The sequence below is a fragment of the Tasmannia lanceolata genome, unplaced genomic scaffold (assembly GCF_043159265.1).
Source record: "Tasmannia lanceolata isolate RefF3 unplaced genomic scaffold, GAP_Taslan_0.1 ptg000012l, whole genome shotgun sequence".
Classification (NCBI taxonomy): Eukaryota; Viridiplantae; Streptophyta; class Magnoliopsida; order Canellales; family Winteraceae; genus Tasmannia; species Tasmannia lanceolata.
Window position 1 is genome coordinate 44,305,756 of NW_027518689.1, and position 9,487 is coordinate 44,315,242.

General features: G+C 37.1%; 1 protein-coding gene across 2 annotated transcripts in view; it reads right to left on the bottom strand.

The window, feature by feature from the left end:
* LOC143888332 (L10-interacting MYB domain-containing protein-like) overlaps positions 1–4,399 on the bottom strand; it is a 39,566-nt gene extending 35,167 nt beyond the window's left edge. The window contains exon 1 of one of the 2 annotated variants that reach the window (XM_077392713.1): positions 4,184–4,399. The gene's annotated coding sequence lies outside the window, so the exon portion shown is untranslated. The remainder of the gene's footprint in view (positions 1–4,183) is intronic. The other variant, XM_077392712.1, reaches the window with a different exon arrangement.
* Between the last annotated feature and the right edge of the window lie 5,088 nt (positions 4,400–9,487).

The window sequence follows — 9,487 nt, forward strand, 5'->3', positions numbered from 1 at the left end:
TCCTCTCTTTTTTTTTCCTCGTCTTGCCTTCATCCAACGTATCCCTCTTTCCCTATTCTTTGCCATTTTATTTTTGCTTCCTCCACTCATGCTGAAACAACAAGAAGATTAAAAGTTGAAGAAGGTTTATCTTTTGATGCTGCCCAACTCATCTTATGCAAAAAAAAAATGGTGTATCCCCAATGTGATATTTGCACACCCTTTCCTCTTGTTCAAAGTGAAATCACCCCCAATATTTGATATCCCCCTCATCATTTTCCTTCCATCAGAACAATTGTTAATGTCATTTTTGTTCTACAATTGCTATTCGCTATCCAAAGCCGCTAGTTGTCGCTTCTCTTTATCTTCTCTTCATTTTCATTCTCTTTATCTGTCAACTTCTATTTCAATCTTTGATTTTCTATTTCAGTTGAGGTGCCTTTCTTCGAGGTGCGTGCCTGAAATAGTCACTCTACTCAGTTGAGGGGCCTCAATTCCTTGAGGGTCGTGCCTGAGAGAGTCAATTTCCATGAGTATCGGTACTTGCCGACCTATGATGTCTTGCCCATCGAGGCATCCTTTTGCCTATCGAGGCATTGGTCCATTGTGACCCATTTCCAGAAGGTTCGGTATTCAAAACCGGCCTAAAGACTCGCCCATTCCGGCTTGAGTCCAATTCAGTTCTTTGACGCTCTGTGCGCCTCATCTTTCATGTGACACATTCTTCAACAACAAGCAGCAATTCATCTTCAACAATATCAACAACAGGCGGACATCAATCGTAACAGTGTGCATCAAAAAATTTTACATTTCTTTTTTGGGATATCTATTGTAATCAAACGTATATCGATTTCCAATCCATATACGTTTGAGGGGGCATATTAGAGAATAAAATCAAATCGTAGATTGATTGGGGTGGATTTTAGATTGATTGGGTTGGATTTTAGATTGATTTGACTAGGTGGTAGATTAAGGAAGAAGGCTAGATTAAGTAACAAGATTAGATTAGGATTATCTCCCCAAATCATGTCATATCTCTTTCTATGTTTATCTTCTTGAGTGTTCTTTATATAAACACTCATTGGACTTGATTGTCATGCATCCAAGAATAATAGAAAATCTTCTCTTCAAAATTTAACAGTTTCTAAATGAAGTTCAAGGCTATTAGAGAATACTCCTCTGTTTGTCATGATGTATGTAATGGAGCGGGACTACTTGCCCCCAATCTTTGTACACCTTATCCTTATGAATATATTCTGTCATTTTCCAAAAAAAAAAAAACTACAATGCATAGTCTTACTCATGTAGCAAGAATAGCTAAACATAATTGTCTTATCTGGAATTATTATGATTCTTTTACCTTTTTTTGAATAAATCATAATCGATTCTTCCATCCTCCATTATTGTGTCACCAAACATATGTAATAGAAATTTAGTAACAGTATTTGTTCTTCCCCTGCAGCTTGTTTTTCATTCACAGAATTCATCCTGACTTGTTTTTAATCTCTATATGCTTTCTGAAGTCCAAGTACAATGCGGTGTGCTTTCAAAGGCATTGGTCCGCTCTAAGTATCTTTGCTAGAATAAATGTGGCAAGTAATCACTCCTAACTAGGTGTTTAGGCTGTTCGTTCTATTCTCAGGAGGAGTCAGGACACCAATTACAAGTATTGATCATCTATGCGTTCTCCTGCCTAATTCGGATGTAGCAAAGGGCAATGGACTTTAGACGGCATTAATGGTATTATGTTCTAATTAAGTTTTTGCTCAACTCCAAGGGGCTTTGGATACTCGAATTTTAGAATCCGGGATTTCTTCAAAATTGTAGCTAAGATACAAGAGAAGAAGCGGACCAGCCGTCGTTTTTTACTCATTTTTACCTCTTGCCTTTCTTTCCGTCAGCAAGAGAGCAGCAGATCCTCCCATATTTCCAGGCTTTAGAAATCTCAGGATGCGGGAGAGATTTTTAAAACCTGAATTTCTCACTTAAAATCCAACAAACGCTGTCAGAACAGAAGACATCAGCTTGATCATGACCCCTCTTTTACACTGTTTTCAAACTAAAAACCTAGATTATAAAATCTGCGTATCCAAACGGCCCCTAAATCTTTATACATGACAGTGTATATCATATTATACATGAAGCTACATCTTGTTTATATTTAATCGCTTAAGGTATTTAAAATAATTATATAGAAGAAAAACTTAGTGAAATGTGACACAGGTATGAGGAAAGCCTATTGGATTAGTTGCAATGTCAAGCCTGAAATAAAAAATCTCTCGATGGGAGAAAATTTCCAGTAATTTTGTAGTGACGCCTTTGGTAGCTAATTTTAAATCTAACTTAAAGTGATTACCATCATAACATCATTGAAACCGAACTGACATCCTTACCCTCTGTATCTGAGCATGCAATATGTGGGGAAGCAGTGGAACTTGGAATTTATATAGATCCAACAAAAGATAGGCTCAAGCTTGATGCCATCCACATTGTTTTCAGAAAAATATTTCCCTGGGGCTTTGAAACTTATTACACATTTTAATCACAGAGAACAATGATACTTCCTTATACAAGCAACTTTGGAAAGATCTTGCTGAAAGGCATTATAGCTCATACTTTTATAGCTATCTTTTTAATTTCAAATGCTGAGCTCCTATCTGGTTATTTAATTTCAATTGAATTATTAACTTTATAGAACATAAAGAATCATCGACTGTCAACAGTGTAAACACTCAATTAATGATTTATGTATATCTTTTTCTTGCCTTCGCCAGATTTGCTTTGGCAAATCATTTGTGTTTGTTTGCACAAAAGCTAGGGAGGGTTAGGGATTTTGCTTGGCATTTGGGTGCCACATTAGCAAAATTCCCCACTTGGTTGGAAATAAAGCATTGAACTCTTGGAGACTCCCCGGTGTGTGCCGATGTGGCATTCGTGTCCCCTTATAACATCCAAGCCAAAATACACAAAAAGGTGGAATTTTGCTTGAAATTTCTTGGGAATAGTGCCTCTCTCTCTCTCTCTCTCTCTCTCTCTCTCTCTCTCTCTCTCTCTCTCTCTCTCTCTCTCTCTCTATATATATATATATATATATATATATATATATATATATATATATATATTGGTAATGACACCTCCTACTTGCCAAGTCTATGATGCACAACCAATCACTACTTACCACTATTCTCCGAGGTAATTCCATGCAAATCCAATGCTTGTCTCGTCCCTATTAACTACTTATTCCACTACCCTCTGAGTCTATGCCGTGCAACCAAACAGATTATTTATTGCTTTATTCTTCTTATCATTGACATTTTATTATTAGGTTTTGCTAAAGAGTGCCCTAAGGGCACCCGTTAAGGTGCATTGGAAATGATATTTTACACATGTTTTGATAATAAAGTCACAGATTATGAGTATTTATATCAAACAGTCTGCAAAATGATTGTAAAATATCTTTTCCAATGCACCTTAACGGGGGGTGCCCTAAGGGCACTCGTTAGCAAAACCCTTTATTATTTGCATTCTAAGGCAGTGCATTCTACTTAGTCCTTGTTCGTTTGGGATTACAACAACCAATTATCACCCTCAATCAGATTATGTTGAATCCCCAAATTTTAGGGATGTCAATAACCAACACTTACGTTGGCTTGTTAGTTTTAGCTATCTTTTATATTTATCTTTTAGTTTTCTTTTATTTATCCTTTATTCTGATTCGTTGTAGGGTCCTGGTTGTGTTGGAACTTGAGAATATTGTAGATCTTTATATGCTCTCATCTCTTAATAAAAAAGGCTGAGAAGATTTCAACTTAATTTCGTGCTCTTGTACGAGGGACTGGTTTCCCAAACGAACCATTATTTCATCTTCTTCTTGTCTATTTCTGGGTACCTATCAGATTATTGGACTCAACAATAATCGGATTGGGCTGATAATCGGTTCCCATAATCCCAAACAAACAGGGCCTTACTATACAGGAATCAAAAACAGATTCTGGAATATACAAACTGTTTCAGAATACATTAAATCCATGCTCAGAGCTAAAATTTCTGCAGAAATGTAAAGATACACAGAATACACAACATAACTATGGAATCAAAGGCAAATGCTAGCTTCTATACAATTTCAAAAACGGATCCACAAAAACAAAAAATAGTGTTTCTCACATCAAGAAAGGATTCAGAGTCTTCTGAGGAATTTACTTACATCCTGAAAGGAATCGTTGCCGTTGAATCGCCCGAAGGTTGATCGGACGATTTCTTCTTCTTCTTCTTCTTCCTCTTCCTCTCCTCACTCGTTTTAGGGCGTGGGGTTAGCGTTTAGGGCGTCCGAATGTCAATAATGGCACTCTACACTCGATTTTAAAAATGGGTTTTGAGAGCGTTATGGGATTTTAAAAGCTATTTAGAAATGTGTAAAGAATAGGGTTTGGGTGCCATTTATTACATGAAGGGTGTGGGAATAACCTTTTCGCTTCCCATATGCAGTATAATAGCACGCCCTATTCGCTAACCCCATCTTACCAATAAAAAACTACAGCAAGCCCATGAATGGATGATCCTAACCGTTCATTTGTTGGTGTCATGGATTGTGCTAGAAAAAATGTGGACATGGAATGATCCCAACCTTTCGAGTTGAAGAGCTTTACATACCCCCATGAATCAAAGGGCTAAGGTCACCCTATAGCTAAGGCTGCAAATGAACCGAGCCGGATCAAAAACATGTTTGGGTTCGGCTCATTAAAAGCTCAGCTCGGGCTCATTCGTTTAGTAAACGAGCCGAATCCGAGCCCAAAAATTTGGCTTGTCAAATAAACGAGCCGAACTCGAGCTTTGTATAGTTCGGCTTCGACAAGCTCGTGAACATTTTAGGCTCGGTTCACAAAGCCGAGCCGGCTTTAAAGCTCGGATTATGTTCGTTATATATATATATATATATATATATATATATATATATATATATATATATATATATATATATATATTCCTGGGGGTATGTAAAGCTCGGATTATGTTCGGATTATGTTCGTTATATATATATATATATATATATATATATATGAGAAATTATTTGAGGGTAAAATCGTCAATATATTCCTGACATTTTAGGAAAAGTACCAACACAGGGTAACTATTTGTGACAATTACAAAAAAAAATACCAGGAAGAGATATAGACATATGACAATGACGAAAAAACTACTTGCAAAATATTGACGGATTCCGGGCACCTTAAGAGGAACAACAATTATGGAAACCTTTATAGATTGGAGGGCTGGGATCAGCCTATGAAAATGATTTTACGAGCACAACTTATTTATGTTGTGTTCCATCACATGGATTTGGATCAACCTATGATGTGGTCCGTACAGTTCGTTGTCGGCCAGTGCGATGTTTTTTTACTAGTATACTATATAGCATAAGAGAAAATGAGAGAATTATTTGAATTTCCCCCAAAATTCTATGAGAATTACACGTCACTTTTTTTTTACTTTTTTGAGAGAATGAATTGATTTTTTGAATTATTTGAAAATTCTATGAGAATTACACTTCACTTTTTTTTATTTTTTTAACAAAGGCACCCATTCAACCCACATATTTTCAATCCTACCCCCTCCTTTATGCTTTTTAACAAAGGCAACCATTAAAGCCACATAATTTCAACCTTACCCCCCTCCTCTATGCTTTTTTAATAAAAAATCTATAGGGTGATCTTAGCCATCCGATTTAAGAGGAACAACATATTATGGAAACCTCTATAGATTGGAGGGCTAGGATCAGCCTATGGAAATGATTTTTGTGGCACAACATATTTATGTTGTGTTCCATCATATGGACGGTTTGGATTAACCTATGATGTGGTCCGTACAGTTCTTTGTCGGCCCATGCATCGCACGGGATTTTTTACTAGTACTATATAGCAGAAGAGAAAATGAGAGAATTATTTGAATTTCTCCCAAAATTCTATGAGATTACACGTCACTTTTTTGACTTTTTTTAACAAAGGCACCCATTCAACCCACATATTTTCAATCATACCCCCTCCTTTATGCTTTTTAACAAAGGCACCCATTAAAGCCACATAATTTCAATCCTACCCCCTACCTTTATGCTTTTTTAATTATGAAAAAACCTCTATAGATTGGAGGGCTAGGATTAGCCTATGGAAATGATTTTAAGGGCACAACCTATTGATGTTGTGTTCCATCACATGAACGGTTTGGATCAACCTATGATGTGGTCCGTACAGTTCTTTGTCAGCTCGTGCATCGCACATGGTTTTTTACTAGTATATGCTGATCCTAGCCCTCCAATCTATAGAGGTTTCCATAATATGTTATTCCTCTTAAGGTGCTTGGAATTCGTCAATATTTTGAAAGGCGTCCTGAATGAGTATTATTATGTAATATGTTTACAAAAATCCGTAGTATTATGGAACGTATGTACCCAATCTGTAATTTTGCAAAAAAAAAAAAAAGAAAAAAAAAAAAAACCCACGTAGATTGAAAATATGTAAGTTGAATGGGTGCCTTTGTTAAAAAAATTGATGTGTAATTCTATTAGAATTTTGAGAGAAATTCAAACCGGTGGTGGGCCCAATAATTTATTTATTTAAATTCTTGAAAAAGGTAGGCCCCACGCATATTTTTCAAAATAAATTGTAGGGCCCACACCATAGGATGATCCAAACCGCCCATTTGATGGGACATTGTAAATAGGTTGTGTCCCAAAAAATAATTTCCATAGGATTATCCTAGCCCTCCAATCTAAAGAGAAATTGCATATTATGGAAACCTCTATAGATCGGAGGGTTGCAATCATCCTATGGAAATGATTTTGGGGCCACAACCTATCTACTTTGGGGGACATCAAATGGACGGCTTGGATCATCCTATGGTCTGGACAGTACACTTCATTTTGAAAAATATGGGTGGGGCCTACAATTGGGCCTCAATGTTACTAGAGTCGATGACCTTGTAGTAAAAACAATGAAGAGAGGCCCAAATTCAGCTCCATCGGATGATCCTAACCTTTGATCTATTGATAAACTGCAACATATAGAAATCTCTATAGATTGAAGAGTAAGGATCATCGAATGGAAATGATTTTCATGGTACGTGTGTTTACGTTGGGACAAGGTGGACCCCACTTTATTTTTTAAAAGAATACTTGCACTTCCGTATATATCCCAATGAGAAATTAGAGATGATTTTAAGGGAAAAGTCTTTTTTATTGGGCCCGTCAAAGTTTTTTTCAAAATGAGCTGTACGACCCACACCATAGGGTGATCCAAACCATCCATTTGCTGGGCCACAATGTAAATAGGTTGTGCCCCAAATATCATTTCCATAGGATGATGGCAACTCCCAATCTATAGAGGTTTCCATACTATGCAGCTTCTCTTTAGATCAAAGGGCTAGGAATTATCCTATGGAAATCTTTAGATTGAAGGACTAGGATCATCCAATGGAAATGATATTTTTGGGTGCAACCTATTTACATCGTGGCCCATCAAATGGACGGTTTGGATCATACTATGGTGTGGGCCGTCCAATTCATTTTGAAAAACATGAGCGGGGCCTACCTTGCTCAAGAATTTAAATAAATTAATTGTTGGGCCCACCTACCATTCATGTTGGAGAGAGAGAGAGAGAGAGAGAGAGAGAGAGAGAGAGAGAGAGAGAGAGAGGGGGAGAGAGAGCTGCAACTCAGGTCTGGCGGGTCGGCTTTTCCGAAACCTTACTCTACCCGAGAAACTATCTTGGGTTGGGTCTATTTTTTATAGGAAAACCCGAGAATCGTAAAACCCGGCCCTATCCAAGATGGTTTCTCAGGTTGGGTCGGGCCAGGCTGGTTTTTTATTTTTTAGCGTACAACAGTGACATAATAAAGGTTGTAGAAAAAAAACACAAATCTTCACACCAAAATATCTAAATTTATGCCATTAATTGTATAAATTTAAGAAGGAAACTTTATCTTCACATCACAAACATGATCACCTCAATGAAAACAATCAACATATTGAAAAATAATCTGCTATGTTATTCAAGAAATATTTAAGAAAGTCACACTACACCTATATGGCTCAGGTCGGTTTTCGGTTTTTTTTTCTTTAAACCCAACCCTACCCAAGATTGAGTCAGGGTTTTGAATCTAAAACCCGACCCTGCCCAAGACCCGTGATTTCTAAACCTGACCCATTTTTGGGTCAGGTAAAACCCAACCCAAAGAGAGACACCGTTTCATATTTTAATCTTTTTTAAAAGATAAGAAAAAAATGTTTTTTTTCTCCCTTGATCCTCGAAGGAAGATCTTTCTTTAACGAAAAGTCTCTAGTTCAAGTCCATGATGGCCCAGCTGCACCAGGAAAAAAGAATTGAAGAAGCATCTGACTCCTTCGATGGTCTTGACTCTGATTTGGATGCTGAAGTGGAATTTGGAGCATTCTAGTGTATGCTAGGGAAGTTGACATGCACTATTGGCTTATCCTAGTGTATGCTAGGGAGGGAGGGACTGGGATTATGATGCACTTATTCAGAAACTAGTGATTAGGTCACACCAATTTGACATCGGCAAGATCTTGTCAATTCGTCTAATGGGACCTCTGGCTATCTAATGATGCAAAAATTTCTTCCATCATATGATCAAAATTATAGATTTAAACACCTCCCATTTCATATATGTAGCCAATGAGATAGATAACTATTCTTAGCACTATCTTATTCTTATAAAACTCACCTGGTTTGACATGCTTGTTGTAAGCCTTGTCCATCATCTTCTAGTAGGGACTTGTCTCTTTCAAAGTGTAATTCTTCATGTAGCTCTTGGATTATCTTTAGCTGAAGAGAACCTTGAGTGCAAAATTGATGAACAAAATCGATTCTCTTTGAATAGTAATCCATCTTGAAGCAAGAAATCATAACATTTTCATTCACTATTGAAATCACATGCTTAAGGTACGAATCAAATATATAAACTTATTGGAAGTGTTCAAATTCAACTACCTTGGTGTGCACGAGATTAATTTAGAGGCATCACAACCAACTTTGAAAGGCTTATCAAAGTTAGGTAAGACCAAGTTCATCTCATGAATTCTCTCTTTTAGAAATGTCACGCAGCAGAAGGATTGTTGTTTCCTATGAATCCACAACCAGTGTCGTCGCACCCTCTATTAACAAGACATAGTTCGAGAGAATATTGCGCATTTCATCAAGGTCTGGGACATGCTACAAATGATTGTCTAATCCTGCATAATGTCATACAATATTTATTCGAACAAGGAAAGATTCAAGCTATCCCACCAACCCCACAACTTATCCTGATGCTCAGCCACTCTAAGATGTGCTTAATATAGTATTTTAATATGAGCAATGATAGTTGCAAGGGCGCCCTTGTCTAAAGAACCAGAAAAGGGCCTTTGATTGGTTCCACCTCATTAAGTGCAACCGAATTTACCTTTTCAACTGATTTTAAACTGTTACACTTAATGACGTGGAACCAATCAAGGGCCCT